Raw genomic sequence first — 20,269 nt, forward strand, 5'->3', positions numbered from 1 at the left:
TCCTCACCAGGACACCTGAATTGTTAGCATTCTTCACTCCGAAAGGAGCCAAGAGGATTCGACAAATTTCAATCCCTCGTTTGAATGTTAACTCAGTCAATCCCAGGTCACATATTTTCCGTCTGTGTTCTGCATAGAGGGCCTAAATGAGAACTGCACTTGTGAACTTTTGCCTTTATAACCCTGCCCCTCTCTGTCCTCCTCAGAAAAAGAGTCAGGTTCCTACCTACATCTTTGTCTCCAGAGTTGCAATCTTAACCGCCTAACTAAAAGGCTATCTGATTCAGGGTGCCTGGGTGGCTCAGCTGGTTGAGCATTTGACCTTGGCTCAAGCCATGATCTCACGGCTCAGTTCGTGAGTTTGAGCTCACTGCTGTCAGCACAGAACCTGCTTCTTATCCTCTGGCCCTTCTCTCTCTGTGCCCCCTCCACTCAAGCTCTCTCTCTCTCAAAAACAAAATTTTTTTAAATGCCCGTTTGATTAAATTTTCAGTGAATTTTTTTCTTGGTGGACACAAGAATGGACCTCTGGCAGCTGTATTTGTATCACAGGATCCACAGATTTTAGAGCTAGTGTTTGACACCCTGTAAAATTCTCCTTTCTGGAAATTTTTAATTGGGACCCAGGAAGAATTAGGTCATACTCATTATGTGTCTGGAACTGCGACTTGTAAGTTTACCAAGTGTGAGGCAGCCATTTTCACTGTGAACCTGCAGAGGTTGCAGAGGAATGAAGTCCACGGAGAGAGAAGCGTGTAACAAATCCACATGGAGAAGCAGAGGTGACAGATGGAGAAAGACACCTGGAGGCTTGGCTGACCTTAATTTCAGTTCCTTCCTTTTCTTTTTTTTAAAGTTTATTTACTTACTTTGAGCGGGGTGGAGAGGGGCAGAGAAAGAGGGAGAGAGAGAATCCCAAGCAGACTCTGCACTGTCAGCACAGAGCCCGATGAGAGGCTCGAACTCACAAACCATAAGATTTGTGACCTGAGCCAAAGTCAAGAGTCGGACACTCAACCAACTGAGCCACTCAGGTGCCCCTGTTTCACTCAATTCTAATGCTCTGGTTGGTGCAATTATTTCTGCCTTTTGGGTTGAGGTGTGTGTGGCCGGTCTTTTGGCCTCCATGAGAGCCTTTAGGAATACGACAGCATATCTTGCCTTTCCTAGTCCATTATCCACAACACCGCTGCTGTCTAGAAGTCAGATTTCCTCTGCAGTGGACAGAGGTTCACTCTGGAGATCTTTGTAGCCAGAGTGAATCTGATCAAGTTCTTCCTGGTTGGGGGGTAGGGTGGCAGCTGTATCTGGGAGTATCTATCTGTCAGCATGGCCTGAGATTGTAACATTTTGTTTTGGGATAGTTCCTAGGTTAAAAAAAAAAAAAAACCCTGGAAACGTGGTCCAAACAGGCATAGGCTGACTTCTAGGGGATTTTTTGTTTGTTTGTTTCGCTTCTTTTATCAAGAGGCACGTGGCTGCCACAGCTCCTCTTGGCCACCATGTCCAATGGTTCAGAAAAAGAAGCTACCATTCTCTTTAAGGGCCCCAGCATTTGGGTTAAAACTCCTACAGCTATTCCTTGCCTTTCATGTACAGACAAATCAAACAGCTTGTCAAAATCAGGGAATGCTAAGGCTGGAGCTTCATAAATAGGGCTTTACTTGCCTAGCTTCAGTTTGCAGGGCTTCAGGAAAAAAGGGGGAGGGGGGACAGTTTTAGTCCAAGTCTTGACTTGATTCCAAGTCAAGAGAATGAAAGAAAACTGGAAACCTTAGTTTGGAGAGCCATAGTCAGATATTCAAGGAAACCAGAATTCAGGATCCAGGTTTATAGGCAAATAAAAAACACTAAGACAATCAGAATTAAATCTAACATCCACAAAGATATATTATTGGAACATAATTTTTCTCTAAAATCACCCTCATTTCCATCAAAGATAGCCAAAACGAGTATTAATGTGTTTGGAAAACAAGTCCAGTTTTAACAAACTTGGCCCAATAATTTTTTAAATTTTATTTATTCATTTTGAGAGAGAGCATGCATGCACATGAGCGGGGAAGGGGCAGATAGAGGGAATGAGAGAGAATCCCAAGCAGCCTCTGCACTGCCAGCACAGAGCCAGATGCGGAACTTGAACTGTGAGATCATGACCTGAGCCAAAATCAAGAGTCTGCCGCTTAACCACTTAAATGCTTCACGGATTAAGCCACCCAGGCGCCCCCAGGGTGGATTTAAACAGGGAACAACAACAAACAGAACAACAACAAACAAACCAAACAACCAAGTGGGAGAGTGATTTCTTCAATCTCCCAGATCCTAGATCAGTCTGTTAGATCACTCCCATTTCGCCAGGCTGGAGCATCCAACCCTCCGAATGGCTGGGTCATGTGATCCTTTGTCACTTGGGGATGTCTAGACTCAACACTGGACCCTAATCAGTGTTCAATCTCCCAGAGTGTTTACCAGAAAGGCCCTGTTTACCCAGTGTATTCTGACTGTTATGCTGTCTTGCCCAGACTTTGTGAGAGAGCTTTAGTTTTACTTCTAAGATCTCTGCCACGGACCTGGCATAATTTATCCCAACAGAAATCCTTCGGGTAAATATAATCAGAGTTTCAAATGAGATCTGGATTTCAAATGAGGACAGAATGGCACGCCAGTGGTCACAAGCACCAAAAAAGGGTGAATCTCCTCCAAGGAATCTGCCCCTGGTCCTGACAGCTTGAACCGTTTAGCCCAAGCAAGCTTCCGCTGCCTGCTGCTCCGTCCGTCGGAACCCAGGGAACTGGAGGGCAGAACCTCAGGACAGCTGTCCCATCTGGGTCACCAAATTTGTAACCGAACCAACAGGCGTTTACGCCTTGGTGAGTCACAGAAACTGCACCAAGTGAGTTGTCGCACAAGGAAAACCTTATTTGGAAGCTTGGACTCATTTGCTGCAAATAAAGTTTCCCTTAAGGAACAACTGACATGGTGCAGTTTCTATGACTCACCAAGGAGCCAACACGCGTTGGTTTGGTTACAGTTGTGACTACTTTTCTCTTTCATCTTCAACCCTTCGACCTCCAATTGCTTACCTCCAAGCCACAGCTGAATAGCAGGCCATTGTGTGATTACTGCACAAGTGATTTATCTCTTTTCCTATGGATAGAGGCGTAAGTTGCTTCCTTTTTTTTCTTTCTTGTTTCAATATTTCACAAAAAAAACCACAAAGAATATTATATATATCTACAACTGCATACAAGTAACGATCCTTAGGGTGTATTTCTTGGGAGTGGAATTGCGGAGCTGGAAGTTACCCACTACACATGTTCAACTTTACAAGACAATATGAAATCGTTTTCTAAACTCATTGTGTTAGAGTAGGCAGTTAGTCAGGTTCTAACACGATACCTGGAGGCCAGCACGAGGAAGTCATGGCCAGCTATCGGGAAGGTCAGAGGCGGGTCCTGACAGCTCTCCCCAAGAAGCCGGATCTACCCAGGCAGAACTAAGATGGCAGGTGCCACGACAAGCAACCTCTGACCAAATTAGGAGGAAAAAGCTTGAAACGCTGCTTGCCGCCCAAGTAATACGTATTCCGCCCGCTAGTTAACAACTGTCAATAAAAGATAGAAACATCCCCACCTTGCGTGCAGCTCGCTCATGCTCTTCCGCCCGCTTGCGCGCCTGCGCACCTGCGCATGCTCGCTAGGTCTCCCTCGGTCCTTCCCGCTCCCCGCCTCCCTCTCTAGTTCGCCGGCTCTCATATCTCGAGAGTGTGCTTTTTTGCTTTAATGAACTTGCCTGCTTGTGTCACTCATGCGCTGTGCTGCGTGTTTGTCCTTGAATCGGTTCCCTTGACCAAAAATCGTCCGCGAGTCCTTTGGCTCTGTCTGGCTAGAGGCCCCAGGGCCCAGGATCTCCCCAGTTCACCTGACAACAATTGTACAAGTTTATATGCGCACTGTCATTAATAGCCAAAAAATAACTAATGTTTACAAAGCATTATGATATGCCAGGTAGTCACTCACTGATAGTTTAATGTTGCCCTGTTTTTGCCTTCTTAGGATAAATACTTGGTGATGATGATTCTTATTTGTAATATACTGGTGGGTTCAGATAGTTAATAGTCTCTTTAGATTTTTGCATTCATACTCAGAAGTGAAAAGGCTCATAATTTCTTTTTCTTGTCCTGACACTGTTTGGGTTTGAAATCAAAGAAACACCAGCTTCAAGAAATGAGGTTATCCCTCTAATTCTATTTTCTGGCATGATTTGTATAGTTGTTTTCTGTTCCTTGAGAATTGTCAAAACTCAATAGTAAAATCATTAGGAGCGGGGCCTTTTTGTTGGGGGCAAGGTTGAGGATGTCCTTAATAATCATGTCAATTTCTTTATTAGTAGTCTCTGTGTTTCTTTTCCTTCTTGTATCCATTTTGGCATTTTATGTTTTGTTGTTGTTTTTTTTTTTTCCAGAATGTATCTCTTTTATCCAGGTTGCCAATACTCATTTTATTTTTTTATTACTTTAAACTCTATTATTGTTTTCTAGTCTGTAATTGTTTCTTGTCTGATGTTTTCTTCATCAGTTTTTCCAGTTATTTATTTATTTTTTTAAACGTTTATTTATTTTTGAGACAGAAAGAGACAGCATGAATGGGGGAGGGTCAGAGAGAGAGGGAGACACAGAATCTGAAACAGGCCCCAGGAAGGCTCTGAGCTGTCAGCACAGAGCCTGACACGGGGCTCGAACTCACGAACCGCGAGTTCATGACCTGAGCCGAAGTTGGACGCCCAACCGACTGAGCCACCCAGGCGCCCCAAGATAGGCTATCTTTTGTCACTGTGGACCTTCCAGGTAGAGGCCATTTGTCTTCCCACAGCTGGTCCTTGTGGCTGAGGGCAGGCAGGGCATTGACTTTTCCTTCTGGATACCGTCCCACCCCATGCCACCTCCTGTTCCTCTTTCTCCTCTTATGTCCTCAACCTCTTCTCTCCATTGGTCTTTTATTATCCAACTATGTTCAAGTTTCTGCATCCTAGGGGCGCCTGGCTGGCTCAGTTGGCAGAGCATGTAACTCTTGATCTCTGTGTTGTGTGTTCAAGCCCCACGTTGGGTGTGGAGCCCACTTAAAATGAAAAGAAAGTAAGAAAGAAAAAAAGAAAGGAAGAAAGGTCATAGAACCAAAAGAAAGAAAGAAAGAAAGAAAGGAAGGAAGAAAGAAAGAAAGAAAGAAACCCTGACTCTGTGGGCCACACCCCACTTTAGTAACCACATCTGTCTCTTTCCCTTCAGAGCCAACCTTCTTCAAAGAATAGTCCTTGAGCATCTGCCCTTCCTCACCTTCCTGACACCCATCAGGCTTTTAGCCTCACGGCTGGCTCTTCTTGAGTCAGTTTTGATCTTTTCTGTCTCTAGGAATTTGACTATCCTGAGTTATCTAATTTGTTGACTCTTACAATTCTTTCATTTCTGGAGGGTCAATAGCAAAGTCCCTTCTTTCTTGTTCTTCTTTTTTAATTTTAAATATGTCAGTCTTTATTTTTATTTATTTATTTATTTACTTACTTTACTTATTTTATTTTTTTTAATTTTTTTTTTTAACGTTTATTTATTTTTGAGACAGAGAGAGACAGAGCATGAACGGGGGAGGGTCAGCGAGAGGGAGACACAGAATCTGAAACAGGCTCCAGGCTCTGAGCTGTCAGCACAGAGCCCAACGCGGGGCTTGAACTCACGGACTGCGAGATCATGACCTGAGCCGAAGTCGGCCGCTTACCCGACTGAGCCACCCAGGCGCCCCTACTTACTTATTTTAAAGTAAGCTCTATGCCCAACGTGAAGCTTGAACTCACAACCCTGAGATCAAGGGTTGCATGGTCTTCCAACAAAGGTAACCAAGTGCCCCATAATGCCTTTCTTTCTTTCTTTCTTTCTTTCTTTCTTTCTTTCTTTCTTTCTTCCTCTTTCTCTCTCTCTTTCTTGAGTGCAAGCTGGGGAGTGGCAGAGGAACAGGGAGAGAGAGAATCTCAAGCACCAACATGGGGCTCTATCTCACAACCAGGAGATACTGACCTGAGCTGAAATCAAGAGTTGGAAGCTTAACTGATCAAACCACCCAAGCGCTCTCATTTCCGATTCGAGTAATTTGAATCTCCATTCTTTTCCCTTGGCCACTCTAGCTAAAGATTTGTCAATTATGTTGATGTTTTCAAAGAACCAATTTTTTAGTTCATTGCTTTTCTCTATTGTTTTTCTATTGTCTACTTAATTAGTTTCTGTTCTTAATTAGTTTCTGTTCTAATTCTGATCATTTCCTTTCTCTGCTTGTTTTGGGTTTAATTTGCCCTTCTTTTCCCAATGTCATGAGGTGAAAGCCTAGCTTATTAGGTTTCTTCTTTCTAAAAGGTGTTTAAAGCTATTAATTTCCCTTGCAACAAATATGCAAGCTCAAATTTGTTTTCATTTTCATTTATCTCTAAGTATGTTCTAATCTCTTTGTGATTTCCTCTTACTGAAAGTAATGCAGCAATTTCCAAATTCAAAGGACACATTAGGTGCACTCAGTGTAGCACTAGACATAGTAATTACTCCCTCTTTAAAATTCTCTCTTCCAAAGTTAAGAAAAAAATGTTAACTGCTTTTCCTCTGTTTATTCTTATTCAGATACTTTCATGGACTCCTCTTCTTCCACTAACCCACTAAATGTTAATGTTCTTTGTTATTCCTCAGCAGGACAAAAATAGACCCAAGAATCAGAATGGTACTGAATATGTCCACCTCGCTCCAGTCTATTGTACTTTCTATGGGTTTAGACAAATGTATAATGACATATACCTATTGTTATAGTATCATACAGTGCAGAGTATTTATTTGCTTTTTTTTATTTTGAGAGAGAGAGAGAGAGAGAGAGCACAAGTGGGGGAGAGAGGCAGAGGGAGAGCAAGAATCTTAAGAAGGTTCTATGCTCAGCAAGGAGCCCAACACGGGGCTCGATTTCATGACCCTGGGATCATGACCTGAGCCGAAATCAAGAGTCACATGCTCAACTGACTGAGCACCTGGGCGTCCCAGAGAGCAGAGTATTTTTATTGCTCTAATCATCCTCTCTGCTTTGTATATTCATCAATTCCCACTCTTAACTCTGGCAGCCACTGATCTTTTTATTGTCTCCACAATATTGCCTTTTCCAGAATATCATGTCGTTGGGATCATACAGTATGTAGCCTCTTCAGATCGGCTTCCTCCACCCAGTAATATATATTTAAGGTTCCTCCATGTCTTTTCATGGCTTGATAGCTCATTTATTTTTAGCGCTGGCCAGTATTCCAGTATCTGGATGGACCCCAGTTTATTCGCCCAGTCACCTTACTGAAGGACACCTTGCTTCTCAGTTTCAGCAATACAAATAGAGCTGCTAAAAACATCCATGTACAGGTTTTTGTGTAGACATTCTTGATTCTTTTGTGTAGATACCAAGAGGTGCAATCGCTGGATTTGCCTTTTGGGAAAAATATGTTTTGTTTTGTAAGAAACAGTCAAACTGTCTTCCAAAGTGGCTGTACCATTTTGCATTTCCGCCAGCAACGAAGGAGAGCTCTTGTTGCTCCAAATCCTTGCCAATGTTCGGTTTTATCCGTGTTCCAGATTTTGGCCATTCTCATAGGTATGTATGTTCCATTTACTTTTCACAATATCCCTAGATGTTACGTAATTTATGGAATATCAAACAACTTGTAAGAAGTGGAGTCATGATTTAAATCTGGTCACTTAAATTTCCCAACTGAGCTCTTTACTATGCAATATTACAGACTCTTCCAGAATCTTCCACATTATCTGCACATATAAAAATACCTTGACGTGGAGACAGATGTAGCTCCACATGCAATCCAGCAGCATGTCTGACATGAAAGCTTTCTGGTATTATTATTATTCCCTTTTCATGCATGTAGTAGTTTTCTATTGCTATGTAACAAATTAGCACAAACCTAGCAACTTAAAACAACCTTCATTTATGAGCTCACAGTTCTATACTTTTTAAAGAGAATATTTTATTTATTTTTTATTACTAAAATTTTTTTTAATGTTTATTTTTTGAGAGAGAGAGAGAGAGCAAGCTGGGGAGGGGCAGAGAGAGAGGGAGGGAGAGAGAAATCACAAGCAGACTCCATGCTTTCAGTGTAGAGCCCAACGTGGGCTCGAGATCATGACTTGAGCTGAAGTCGGACGCTTAACCGACTGAGCCACTCAGGTGCCCCTAAAAAGAATATTTATTAAGTTAAATTACTGTTTGCTAGAACTTCCCCTGATATGGTCCACAGAACACTCATCTTGAAAGACAGTCTGTGAAATAAGGGTTCTACAATTTGACTTGTTGGAGAAACCTCATATTCATTTCCCCTCTGAAGTACTATATTCATAATGTTGTGTAAAAGTTATAGAGTCTGTGAAATCCTGCAGTATAGAAACCTGCTTAACGTTAACTCGTTATTTATCAAATTTATTTGACCACACAACCATTCTGGGAGGAAACATATATTATCATCTAGGAGAACAATTTCTGGGGAGTTTACTTTAAAAAACACAGATATAGGGGCGCATGGGTGGCTCAGTTGGCTAAGCGTCTGACTTTGGCTCAAGTCATGATCTCACGGTTTGTGGGTTCGAGCCCCGTGTTGGGCTCTGTGCTGACAGCTCGGAGCCTGGAGCCTGCTTCGGATTCTGTGTCTCCCTCTCTCTCTGCCTCTTCCCCGCTCATGCTCTGTCTCTCCCTCTCAAAAATAAATAAACATTAAAAAAAATTTTTTTTTAAATACAGATATATATATAGACAACTTACTCATTTTTCCAGCAAACACAGGGTGGCCACTTAGCAGCAGGTGCTGTGCTGGGCACTCATAGGAAGAGTCAGAACCACGGTTTCTTCACAACTTCATACTTGCTGTGGAGCCAGAGAATAAACAAATCATCATCAAACATTATTAAAAACTGAGATAAGTACTATCAAGAAGTGTAGGGAACATGTGAGAATATCATTTAGACTGGGAAAGGGTCTTTAGATCGGGAAAGGGCAGGCTTCTTTGACAAAGTGACATTTCAGCTGAAGTCTGAAAGATGAGGGGAAGCCAATCAGGTATTGAGTAGGGAGAAGCATTCTAGACCAGGAGGGTGGCGTGTGTAAATGCCTCCCAGGGTCCAGATAATACTGGGTGGGTGGGTGGATATTGACAATATTGAGTAATTTCGGGAGAAGGAGGGGCGCCTGGGTGGCTCAGTGGGTTAAGCATCCGACTTTGGCTCAGGTCATGATCTCACGGTTCATGAGTTCAGGCTCCACATTGGGCTCTCTGCTGTCAGCACAGAGCCCACTTCAATTAAAAAAAATTTTTTTTCAACATTTATTTATTTTTGAGACAGAGAGAGACAGAGCATGAATGGGGGAGGGTCAGAGAGAGGGAGACACAGAATCTGAAACAGGCTCCAGGCTCTGAGCTGTCAGCATAGAGCCCGACGCGGGGCTCAAACTCACGGACCGCAAGATCATGACCTGAGCCGAAGTAGGACGCTTAACCGACTGAGCCACCCAGGCGCCCCATCACAGAGCCCACTTCAGATCCTCCTTCCCCCTCTCTCTGCCCCGCTGGTGTGCTCTCCCTCTCTCTCTCAAAAGAAATAAACATTTAAAAACAATTTTGGGAGAAAGATCACGAATCTTCAGTTTGGGACATGATTACCTTGAGATGTTGTGACATAAAAAGAAATACACATTTGGTCTCTCCTCCCAGTTCCTGGCACAGAGCTTCTAAAACCCTTGTAGCTTCCTGAGTCATAGGGTGAGAGGAGGTTATTCACAATAACACTTAGAGGACGGGGGCTGATTGCCAGAGGGTTGGAACTTTCAAAGCTCCCCGTACACCCCCGAAAAAAAAAAGAATGAATCAATCACGCCAATGCAATGAGGCCTCCACAAAAAACCCTGAACAACAGGATTCGGAGAGCTTCTGGGCTGGTGAGTAAGTACATGGAGATACTGAGAGGCTGGCATGCCCAGAGAGGGCCCCGAACCTCTGCCCCCATACATTCCTCCCCCACACCATGTCCTATGCATCTCGTCCCTTTGGCTGTTCCTGGGTTGTATCCCTCCATACCAAGCCAGTAATAGCGAAGAGTGAAATGTCTCTCTGAGTTCCGCAAACCATTCTGGCCGGTCATCAAACCTGAGAAGAGGGTCAGGAGAATCCCTCAGTCAGAAGTACAGGTAGCAGCCTAGAACTTTTGTTTGGTGTCCGAGGAGGGAGAGTCTTGTGGGGCAGCCCTTAACCTGTGGCATCGGAGGCTCACTCTGGATAGAGAGTGTCAGATCTGAATTGAGTTGTAGGACACTTAGCTGGTGTCCATAGAGAATTAGGAAAGTTCTGGGTGTGGAGAAAACCCCACGCATTTGGTGTCAGAATCCTGAGTGTAGAAATGTTGTTTCCTTTTAATTAAAAAAAATTTTTTTTTAACATTTATTTATTTTTGAAAGAGAGAGAGAGACCGAGGGCGAGCAGGGAAGGGGCAGAGAAAGACAGTGACACAGAATCCAAAGTGGGCTCCAGGCTCTGAGCTGTCGGCACAGAGCCTGACACGGGGTTGGAACTCACCGACCATGAGATAATGACCTGAGCCGAAGTTGGATGCTCAACTGACTGAGCCCCCCAGGTGCCCCTTTTCTTCCTCTTTAGATGCCCGTGAGATATTTAAGGGAGATGTAATAGATAATTGGTTATGAGTTTGGAGCTAGAAAATAGATTTAGACTAAATAGTTAAATTATAATTTGCTTATATTTCAGTAGAAATTGACTAAAATTAAAGTAACTGGAAAAAAAGAATCACTGGTGGGTATATGAGAAATTCGTCACCAAATTTTGTGCCTATTCTAACTAGGGGAAAGATATCTGAGTGGGCCTTTAATTTAGTCTTATGAAAAGTCTAAAAAAGAACAAAGCTTTAGCCTGGCAATGATTAACGCTCTTAAAGCCCCCAGGAGTCCCAGCTGGCCACCATAGTAGCTGTTCCCAAATCCAAAGAGGAAAAGTGTTTGTGTCTGCTTAAAAATGGAGTAATTAATGATGTGGGGAAAAATAGTTTTCTTTTATTTGCTTCTCAACATGACGGTTCTCTGATAAGGGATAGAGTGTTAGGATTGAATATGAAGATTGCTAGGAAAAACACATGTGAGCTGATAATGCCTGTGCTGTATGAAGAATGCTCAGATGTTCAGAAGATAAGCTGCAAAGATCACTAAGATAGTATCTTAAAATGTCTAGAGAATTCTCAATATAAAGCTCCTAAAGGGGCGCCTGGGTGGCTCAGTCGGTTGGGCGTTCGACTTTGGCTCAGGTCATGATCTCACAGACTGTGAGTTCAGGCCCCGCCTTGGGCTCTGTGCTGACAGCTCAGAGCCTGGAGCCTGCTTCCGATTCTGTGTCTCCCTTTCTCTCTGCCCCTCCCCTGCTCATGCTCTGTCTCTCTCTGTCTGAAAAACAAATAAAAATGTTAAAAAAAAATTTAAAGCTCCTAGAAAATGACTATGTCCACATGGAGTTTCGGATGCCTCAGCAATACTAATAAGAATTAGGGGGCGCTTTGGTGGCTCAGTGGGTTAAGTATACGACTTCAGTTCATTCAGGTCATGATCTTGCAGTTCGTGGGTTCGAGCCCTGCATCAGGCTCTGTGCTGCCAGCTCAGAGCCTGGAGCCTGCTTTGGATTCTGTGTCTCCCTCTCTCTCTCTGCCCCTCCCCTGCACATTCTCTCTCACTCTCTCTCTCTCTCTCTCTCTCTCTCAAAAATAAACATTAAAAATAAAAAAGAATGGGGAAAATAGGGTTATGGCAAGGGGGAGTGCTGGACAAGTTTCCCTGGTAATAAAGCAAAGGTGGGGCCTGCTTTTTGAGGAAGAGGACACGGGAATATTGTGGGCCAGAAGCACTGAAGGTAAGACGCCACTTCCTGGCCCATAGCCTTGGTCAAGTTGCTTCATGTTCATCCTTGAGATCTTGGCTCAAATTTAAGGGAGCCCACCCTGCTCATCTGCTGCCCCCCCCCCCCCCCGCCCCCATATGAGGTCCTTGTCCTAGAATCTCATTGGATATGAGTTTGGAGCTAGAAAATAGCCCTTCTCCGACAGCATGTAACAGCACCGTAATTACACCATTCACTGTGCAGAGATCCTAGTCCACAGCTTAGGTGAGCAAGAAATGTAATTTAATTTATACATTCAACCATGGTGGTAGAAATATAATTTCAGTCAATTTGGGGTTGCAAAGGGTTCTATAGAGATGTAGGATTAAGTTTCTCTTTAAAAAAGTTTTTTTAAACGTTTATTTATTTTTGAGAGACAGAGCATGAGTGGGGGAGGAACAGAATCTGAAGAGAGAGACAGAATCCGAAGCAGGCTCCAGGCTCTGAGCTGTCAGCACAGAGCCCGACATGAGGCTCAAACCCATAAACCGTGAGATCATGACCTGAGCCGAAGTCGGACGCCTAACCGACTGAGCCACCCAGGCACCCTAGGAGTAAGTTTCTGTAGTTGAATAGAGAAGAGGAGGAAAAGAAGTTATTAGAGGGTGACCATTTTGTTTTAATGTTATCTGTCCATGAAGCTGACTGTTAAGATACCTAGAGTCCTATCTGGTTCTATTTCCTTAAGTACCTAGGTTCTTGGGCAACAGCAGCCAGAGAAACCCTTGGAAAAGCTTTTTGCCCTGCCACACCTCCTCTGGGACAATGAACACAGTTTCACTATTTTATTTCTTTTATTATTATTTTTTTTAATGTTTATTCATTTTTGAGAGATGGAGAGAGACAGAGTGACAGCAGGGGAGGGGCAGAGAGAGAGGGAGACGCAGAATCCTTAGCAGGCTCCAGGCTCTGAGCTGTCAGCACAGAGCTGACGTGGGGCTCAAACTCATGAACTGTGAGATCATGACCTGAGCCAAAACGAAGAGTCGGACACTTAACTGACTGAGCCACCCAGGTGCCTCCTGGTTAATATTCTTAAAATAGTATTAACACACATACACACACACACACACACACATATTTACTCCGTCTGGGAATGAGTAGTGAAAGTTATGTGGGAGAAATAATTTTCCAATCTTTACCAGTCTAGTGAGAAGCTTAAGCTTCTTAGAAAGGAAAGGAAAGGAAAGGGGAAAGGAAAGGAAAGGAAAGGAAAGGAAAGGAAAGGAAAGGAAAGGGGAAAGGAAAGGAAAGGAAAGGGGAAAGGAAAGCAAAGCAAAGGAAAGGAAAGGAAAGAAAAAGAAAGGAGAGGGGAAAGGAAAGTTTAAAAAGAGAAGACAAGACGCTCCTTATCAGGGAAATACAAATCAAAACCACACTCAGATATCACCTCACGCCAGTCACAGTGGCCAAAATGAACAAATCAGGAGACTACAGATGCTGGAGAGGATGTGGAGAAACGGGAACCCTCTTGCACTGTTGGTGGGAATGCAAATTGGTGCAGCCGCTCTGGAAAGCAGTGTGGAGGTTCCTCAGAAAATTAAAAATAGACCTACCCTATGACCCAGCAATAGCACTGCTAGGAATTGACCCAAGGGATACAGGAGTACTGATGCATAGGGGCACTTGTACCCCATTGTTTATAGCAGCACTCTCAACAATAGCCAAATTATGGAAAGAGCCTAAATGTCCATCAACTGATGAATGGATAAAGAAATTGTGGTTTATATACACAATGGACTACTACATGGCAATGAGAAAGAACGAAATATGGCCCTTTGTAGCAACGTGGATGGAACTGGAGAGTGTGATGCTAAGTGAAATAAGCCATACAGAGAAAGACAGATACCATATGGTTTCACTCTTATGTGGATCCTGAGAAACTTAACAGAAATTCATGGGGGAGGGGAAGGGGAAAAAAAAAAAAAAGAGATTAGAGTGGGAGAGAGCCAAAGCATAAGAGACTCTTAAAAACTGAGAACAAACTGAGGGTTGATGGGGGGTGGGAGGGAGGGCAGGGGGGGGGATGGGTATTGAGGAGGGCACCTTTTGGGATGAGCACTGGGTGTTGTATGGAAACCAATTTGACAATAAATTTCATATATTAAAAAATAAAAAAAGGAAAAAAATAAATAAATAAAAAGAGAAGACAAGAAAAGAAAGTTTAAAAGTATCCAAAGGTGGAAGCAACACAGGTGTCCACTACTGAACAGATAAACACAATATGGTCTGTACAGAGAATAACATTTGTTTAGCCTTAAAAAAAACGGCAATTCTGTCACATGCTACAACCTAGATGAACCTTGACAGGATTATAATAAGTGAAGTAAGCCAGTCACAAAAAGACACACTGTATGATGCACTTACATGAGTGCGCTCAAATTCATAGAGACAAAAAGCAGGATGGTGGTTGCCAAGGGCTGGGGAGGAGGGGATGGGGTTAGTAGTTAATGGGTACAGAGTTACAGTTTTGCAAGATGAAAAGAGTTACTTGGAGCTGGAAGTTGCTGACGGTTGCACAGCCATGTGGATGTACCTAATGCCACTGAACTGTATACTTAAAAATGTTTAAATCTGTATTCATTGGATACAGGCAACTTTAATAAGAGACACAATATAGTGGCTTAAATAGTTTTTATGTTATGTATATTTTATCAGAATAAAAATATTATTCAGGGGCGCCTGGCTGGCTCAATGGGAAGAGCATGTGACCCTTGATCTTGGGGTTGTGAGTTCAAGCCCCACATTGGGTGCAGAGATTACTTAAATGAATAAATAAAAACTTAAAAAAATATTATCCAAACACATGTGTAATTAGTTGTTTAACATCTTTCTCTTCAGCTAGAAGATAAGCTCTGTAAGAGTGGGATCTTGTCCCAGTAGGATCTTATTCACTGGTATGTGCCCATGATTTAGCACAGTGCCTAGCATGTAGCAGTAACTCCACAAATACTTGTCAAAGGCATTAATAGTCCTGGGAGTGGGATTTGGGGGGCAGGTTACGCCTTAGGAAAGCAACACCCCATATAACGAATTACCTAAGAAACATTGGCAGATTATTGCGTAGTTTGCTACCGATAATATTTAGTTGTCATAGTACTTGGGCATTTGTGAACACGTATCTTGATTAAATATAGAAAGAGAGGAAAAATGAGTATCACGTTACATACCTAGAGCCACATTCTTTTTTTTTTATGCTTATTTATTTATTTTGAGAGAGAGAGAAAGGGGGGGGGGGCAGGGGGCAGAGAGAGAGGGAGAGAGGGAATCCCAAGCAGGCTTCACATTTAGGGTGGAGTCTGATTCAAGCCTTTGACCTGAGCCAAAATCAAGAGTCAGATGCTCAACCAACCAACTGAGCCAAAATCAAGAGTCAGATGCTCAACCAACCAACCGAGCCAAAATCAAGAGTCAGATGCTCAGCCAACCAACTGAGCCACCCAGGCGGCCCATACCTATAGCTACATTCTTAATCACTCTGTCCCTTGCAGAGGAGGGATTCTCCCTTTTGAGCCTTTTAATATGCTGATGAATTTTAGAAATAATACTTATTGTATTTTCGTAGTTTAGCACAAATAGTTTACATTTTAGCCTATTAGATTTGACCTAAAATAAACACGTCAGCCTTTAGTTACAGAAAATAAAAGAAAGGAAGGATATAACAGGCAAGTGGGGAAAGAGACCTGTAGGGAGGGGAGGGGAAAAAAAGACGGCTCTAGGGAAGCAAGCAATTGAAACTGAAAACAATAGTCATTAAAATTAAAAATTCATGTATCTTTTGAAAGCCTATACCTGGGAATATCCCAGAGGCAAAACCACTGGTTCATGAAGGCACATGTACATGGATGCTATTGCAGCATTCCTTGCTGTGACAAAAAGCTGGAAACAAAGCCCGTGACTGAATAATTTATAGTATACAACACCATCGGTTATTATCCAGGCATTAACAAGGCTGAATTAAATCTAAATCAACTGACTTGGAGAGATTTCCATGAAGTGTTGTTGAGTGAGAAGAGAACGGTGCAGAAAAGTGTCTATAACGTCCACACATATATTCCACTTTTGCAAGGAAAAAAAAAAGAGTTAAAAAGCCCTTCAAGTCTCTATTTCCAATTTTGTGAGCATGGAGGAAAATATGAGAGCACGCATAGTTGTCGGGTGAGTTGTTGTGGGACTGTCTGGTGTCGGAGGGGAGGAAGAAGAAGAGACAGGAAGGAGGAAACAAAGTAGAGATGATAAAAACACATACGATTTGCATTTACATAAAGTTATGTGTGGCGTAGAAAAAAAATTAAGTTCAAAATTATGCAGTGAGGGGCGCCTGGGTGGCGCAGTCGGTTAAGCGTCCGACTTCAGCCAGGTCACGATCTCGCGGTCCGTGAGTTCGAGCCCTGCGTCAGGCTCTGGGCTGATGGCTCAGAGCCTGGAGCCCGTTTCCGATTCTGTGTCTCCCTCTCTCTCTGCCCCTCCCCCGTTCATGCTATGTCTCTCTCTGTCCCAAAAATAAATAAAAAACGTTGAAAAAAAATTTTTTTTCAAAATTATGCAGTGAAAGCTAACTAGTCTCCTCCCTGGGTAAGGGTTCTTCACCTCTGAGGCCATCAACTCATGTTAATGGCAGAGGGACAAGACAGCCTTAGGCAATATTGACCCATAAGAGACATGAAGACTCTTGGTCGTGGCTGGCTTTCCCGTCTCTCCTAACTGGAGGAATGGCCTGCTGCCTGGCATGTGGGGAGCCAAATTGCTTATCTATAGTCTTTTAAAGTACCATCTTTTGGGGCGCCCGGGTGGCTCAGTCTGTTAAGCATCTGACTTCGGCTCAGGTCATGATCTCGCGATCCATGAGTTCAAGCCCCGCGTCGGGCTCTGTGCTGACAGCTCAGAGCCTGGAGGCTGCTTCGGATTCTGTGTCTCCCTCTCTCTCTGCCCCTCCCCTGCTCATGCCCTGTCTCTCTCTGTCTCAAAAATAAATAAAAACATAAAAAAAAAATACAGTACCATATTTTATTCACTTTGGGATCTAATATAAATTCAGGAAGTGAGAACCACCTCTGTCAAAGTGTTCCACTATGTGATCTGTGATATATAACATAAGGTGTATGATAGATGATTATAAGGTATATGGGTGGTGTGGAAAAACACCATGTTGTTGTGGTGCCTGGGTGGCTCAGTCCGTTGAGCAGACTTTGGCTTGGGTCACGATCTCACAGTTTGTGAGTTTGAGCCCCGCATTGGGCTCACTGCTGTCAGCGGGGGGCCTGCTTTGGATCCTCTGTCCCCCTTTCTCTATGCCCCTCCCTGCTCATGCGTGTGTGCTCTCTCTCTTTCTCTCTCTCTTTCAAAACTAAATAAACATTTAAAGAAAAAAACAAAAGACATCATATTGTGCTGGTTCAGCTTTTGGTCTCTGGGGTCAAGTGGTCCTGGGTTCAACTCTGCATTTGCTGGTTATAGCTAGCTGCTTTAATAAGAGACACAAAACAGTGACTTAAATAAGAAAATAGTTTAACTTCTCAAGTAATAATCCTGACCGTCAGTCGAGGGCTGGTCTGTTGGCTCTTGGTGATGGAGACTCAAGTTCTTTTCATCCCTTTATCCCTGCAAAGGTGAAGACCATTCACCTACTTGCCTTCCAGCCTGTGAGAGAGAGAAAAAGGAAAGGGGAGACTTTACTCGAAGGTGAACTTTTCTTATTAGCTTAGACGCTAGTCACATGGCCACACCTAGCTGCAAGGGAGGCTGGGAAAAATGGTCTGGGGCTGGTATATGAGCAGCTAAAACTGTCATTGCTGAGGAAGACAAGGAGATAAGACACTACCCCCCAACTCTCAGAACTATATCCTAATAAACTGTGATACAATGGTAGAGCAAACTGGGAAACTATAAAGAGGAGTCCTGATCCGGTCTGAGGGGTCAGAAAATTGACTTTTTCCCGAGGCAGAGGTCTAAGGGATTCACTAGAAGAAGCAAGGAAGAAGGTTCTAGGAGGAGGGAACAACGTGCAAAAAACTCCGAAATAGAGGAATCGCAAAAAGGTTTAATTTAAGCAAATACATAAATCAGTTCTCTTCCCAAGGACCCAGGCTGGCTAGTAAAATATATTGTAACATGTACATCAGCCCTCAGATACACCATTTATTTTTGGGGGGCTTGGAACTATCCCACTGTGGTTCAGCTGGCAGCCCAGAGAAAGCTGACATCGGTTTGGGAAGGTCTAATTTTTTCTTTACGCGAGACCCAAGTGAATGAGCTTTGCGTGTGTTGCTGTAGAAGAATTTGACAAAGTTGTGCTCCTTATTTGCGTTATTTATGATTTTAGGTAACGTTACAAAATCGTCCCGTAATTTTCTATAATATATGGAAATGGAAATGCGGTGGCTTTGAAAGTCATTTGCCTTTTCACAGCAAAGGAACAAATTGACAGTTGGGTAATGGATCCACCTTGCCACGTGGGAGGTGAGAGCTGCAGTAATCATTGAGTCACAAGACTCATTTCCATACACAGCACATGAAGACCAGTTTCATTGCTTTATTGTTTCACTTCCTATTAAAGCCCTGTTAAATGCGAGTCAGCGTCCACTTGAGGTCCTAGAATTTGAGAGAGCCCATCTTGCCACACTGCTTACTCTACCGTTTCTTATTGCAACCAGGTGATTGTTTTTAGAATATTAATGTGCTTCTCTCCTTTGCTTTCCCAAGGACATAATTTTCCCCTTAGTTAGTTCTAGGCATGTATCTGATTTGAAGGAGATGAAAATCTGTTATGGTGCAAAGAGAAAGGCTGGGTAATTTCCATTTTTTGGCATTTAAAACCAGGATTAGGCAGTCAGGCCTGTCTTGAATATGGGTTTTGCATGTTAACATCTTTAGCGTACCTAGGAACCAGGCCCTGGTATAGTGTAGAAAAGTGTAGCGTCATATAGAAAAGAACCCCAAGGAGGGTTGCTAGATAAAATGCAGGTTGCCCTGTTAAATTTCAGGCAAACGATGAAAAGTTTTTTTTTTTTTTTAATTTTTTTTTTAACGTTTTATTTATTTTTGAGACAGAGACAGAACATGAACGGGGGAGGGGCAGAGAGAGAGGGAGACACAGAATCGGAAGCAGGCTCCAGGCTCTGAGCCATCAGCCCAGAGCCCGACGCGGGGCTCGAACTCACGGACAGTGAGATCGTGACCTGAGCTGAAGTCGGCCGCTTAACCGACTGAGCCACCCAGGCGCCCCGAAAAGTTTTTAAACATAAATGTGTTCCAAATACTGTACGGGACGTACTGACACTAAAAAATTATTTGTTTATCTGAAATTCAAATTTAACTGGGCATCTTGTATTTTTATTTGCTAAGCCTGGCAAGCCTAATTTCCAGGACAGAGAGGCAAATAATACCATAAAGTAGGAAAATAAGATGTGAGGGGAGTCTATAGCATGATAGTCATACTGACTGTACAAACTTTGAAGCCCTTTTCTCTATTTGACCAGAGACCACACCTGCTATGGAATCAGAAAATATCAGACACAGGGTGCCTGGGTGACTCAGTTGGTTAAGCCTCTGACTTCAGCTCAGGTCATGATCTCACGGTTTGTGGGTTCAACCGCTGCACTGGGTTCTCTGCTGTCAGAGAGCAGAGGCCCGCTTCGGATCCTCTGTCCCCCTCTGTCTCTGCCCCTCCCCTGCTTGTGCTCTCTCTGTGTCTCTCCAAAATAAATAAATAAACTTTAAAAAAAGAAACAAGACTATCACAGATACTTGCTTTCCTAGCTTCCCTTGAATATAAGTGAGGCATGTGCCAGTCAGATATATACATGTACCTTGACATTGATTAGGAAGCTGGTACTTGGAAGAAGCAGGTGTTCTGGTGTTGGGTGATGACAGGGACCTTGGCTGCATACGGTGTCCAGTGTTGTCAGTGGAGGAACCTGCGGGGTCCAGTGTCCATAGCAACAGCAGTGTTTCTAAAGCCTTGTTGTGAGCGTCGTTCCCCACTGCAGAGCCTCGGCGCCTGGTTCTGGCTCTCCCAGGGATCCTGCCGGCTCTCCAGTGCCTTCTGATGAGTCCCTTTGCCCCTTCACTCTGCCAGAGTTGGTTCTGTGCCTTGCACCTAAAAACTATGAGCGATAAATGAAAGAAAAGTCTTCCCAGGCATGAGAAATTATGGAGAGGAGAACAAGAGGAGCGGGAGATAGGAGAGGAGGGTGGGCAGGAATGGGTTTGGACAGGAGATGGAATGTAGGTAAGCTGCGGGGGCCGGAGGTCTTCGAGGGTGCTCCTGTGCCAGTCT

General features: G+C 43.4%; 1 long non-coding RNA gene across 1 annotated transcript; it reads right to left on the reverse strand.

The window, feature by feature from the left end:
* Positions 1–2,426: 2,426 nt before the first annotated feature.
* On the reverse strand, positions 2,427–20,092 carry LOC125933807 (uncharacterized). The gene is made up of 4 exons (XR_007461104.1): positions 19,800–20,092; positions 17,526–17,631; positions 8,826–8,927; positions 2,427–3,918 (listed from the first exon to the last, which is right to left on the reverse strand). It is a non-coding gene; the product is annotated as an uncharacterized LOC125933807 (long non-coding RNA).
* Between the last annotated feature and the right edge of the window lie 177 nt (positions 20,093–20,269).

Source organism: Panthera uncia, assembly GCF_023721935.1.
Source record: "Panthera uncia isolate 11264 chromosome A1 unlocalized genomic scaffold, Puncia_PCG_1.0 HiC_scaffold_16, whole genome shotgun sequence".
In the NCBI taxonomy this organism is placed as follows: domain Eukaryota; kingdom Metazoa; phylum Chordata; class Mammalia; order Carnivora; family Felidae; genus Panthera; species Panthera uncia.